Raw genomic sequence first — 2043 nt, 5'->3', positions numbered from 1 at the left:
CGGTGCCCGGGGGATGCTCATGGGCCCCCGGGGAAGCGGAGTGCGGGCAGGGAGTGCCGGAGGCGGCAGGGCTGGATGAGACCGCGGGTGACACTGAGTGACGCAGGGGGTGTGCTGATGAGCCCCCCCAAATACGTGGTCCCAGGGGGGGACACACACCCCACCCCACCCCATCCCAGTGCCTCCAGTGCTCAGGGGCTGCAGAGCGGTCCCGGACCCGCTGCCCTCCCGGACGGGGTTTTGTAATGTGTCGTGGGGGTAGTGGTGGGGGGAATTGTTCCCGAGGAACCACCCCAACAGCTGCGGGACTGCGGCCAGATGTTGTTCAGTGTCATGGGCTCTGTCCCCACCCAGGGCGCGGGGCTGGGCCCTGCCCCGCTGCTGTGAAATTTGGGTGGAAAGCTGCCATCGGCGCTTGCAGTGCAGCCGTGTGGGGTGGCGTGTGCGTGTCCACACGCGTGTGTGTGTGTCCCTGTGTGCGTGTGCCCCGGGTGCTGCCGCAGCCGCCTGGCTTTGTCCCCCAGCTACCGGCGGTTCTGCCGGTTGGACGATGTCTCAGCCCAGTACTGGTCGCGCTCCTGGTTGCCCTCGGCCAGCTCGCTGGACAACCCGGCCTTCAGCAACTCGGAGGAGCTGCTCCACTTGCAGATCTTGGACAACGGCTGCTGCAGCTGCCGGGAGGATTCGGGCATCACCGACAGCGCCAAGCAGGGCCCCGTGCCCCCCTCCCGCCCGGCGTGCCGGCCCAGGAAGCGGGGAGGTTTGCCAAGCCCCTGTGGCAACATCTCATCTTTAATTTGCTCAGTGGGCAAGGGTGAAACAGAGAAGTGAGGGGTTTTGGGGGTCCAGCAGCCTGCCCTGGCACCTCCGCTTTGCGGCCAGTGCCCAGCCACGTGCTGGCCTCCCTGCGCTTACCAACAGTGCCAGGGAGCTAAAGCTCCCCACGGCATCCTTTGGTGTCCAAGGAGAAATAAGTGGCTTCTTTTCTTCTTCCCCCCACGTAAGGAGTATTGTGTGATGGGAACTGGTTTCACAGAAGAAGGGTTCACATCTGCAGGAAACAGTGTGGCTGTGTGCGTGTATGAGAAAGTTTCACAATCAGCTTCCAGGGGTGTAAATGGAAAAAGGGCCCTGGAACTTTCCAGTTTCATGAGCAAACGGCACTACAGCCAGGGACACCCCCACCCATGGGCCCCGGGGCTGGGCGAGCTCAGGAATGACTCCCTTTGCTGCTGTGCTCGAGATGAGCACTGCCGCAGGGACCGGGGAGCACATTTGCAGAGAGTCAGTGCAGGGAACACATCCCCCACTGCAGCAAAATACCTCCAGGCAGGGTCCTGCTCCTGATGTCCCCGGGCTGCTTTACGGGCAACATCTTTGACTTTTACCCTCTCCTCTCCCTTTTAATTACCAGCTAATTTTCTTCACAGTTTCCATTATGACTGGGACACAAGTTCCAGCAGCATGAATGATCCTATGGTGGACTCGGGAAAAGCCAGTGATATCTCAGTGTCAAGTTGGCCCATGGAACCCATCCAGTGGACACCCTTTCCCCTCCTCCATCAGCTTTCCAGGCAGCGACCGGTGAGCAGAGCGTGCTGGGGAAGCAGCTTTGGGTTTTGGCTTGTATGCATGGGAGCGCTGCAAGAGCCCGTGCTCCCTCCCCGGAGCGGGAGTGCAGGCAGGGTGTGCAGATGCCCGTGGCTGCAGCCTTTCTCTCTCCCTCCCGGGGAGGGCAACAGCGGTGGGAGCCCCCGAGGGAAGCGCCGGGAGCCATCAGCTCTTCCCCGGTTGGAGGGCAGCAGCTCCGCTTGGAATACAAGACAAAACCGCTCTCTCCACAGCCCAAAGCCAGACGGCCTCACTCGTACTGTGAGGGGATGGAGCTGGTCAACCTGGAGAGGAGCTGGACAGCCTGAAGACCCCAGAGCAAAACACAGGCGACAAGGTTCAGCTTTTAAAACCAACCACATTTTATTTCCACGTAACAAGCTCAGTGAAGGAATTTCAAACACTTTGACAATACAATCAACGCAGGTGTGA

At 60.5% G+C, this 2043-nt stretch overlaps 1 protein-coding gene across 1 annotated transcript in view; it reads right to left on the bottom strand.

Annotated features, from left to right (window-relative positions):
* Nucleotides 1-1956: 1956 nt before the first annotated feature.
* TNRC6A (trinucleotide repeat containing 6A) overlaps nucleotides 1957-2043 on the bottom strand; it is a 117399-nt gene continuing 117312 nt past the window's right edge. Inside the window, exon 26 of the mRNA XM_009895166.1 lies at nucleotides 1957-2043. This exon is cut by the window's right edge and continues 2680 nt beyond it. The gene's annotated coding sequence lies outside the window, so the exon portion shown is untranslated.

This window comes from Charadrius vociferus, unplaced genomic scaffold, assembly GCF_000708025.1.
Source record: "Charadrius vociferus isolate BGI_N301 unplaced genomic scaffold, ASM70802v2 scaffold600, whole genome shotgun sequence".
Classification (NCBI taxonomy): Eukaryota; Metazoa; Chordata; class Aves; order Charadriiformes; family Charadriidae; genus Charadrius; species Charadrius vociferus.
This window is presented reverse-complemented; position numbering and strand designations above follow the sequence as displayed.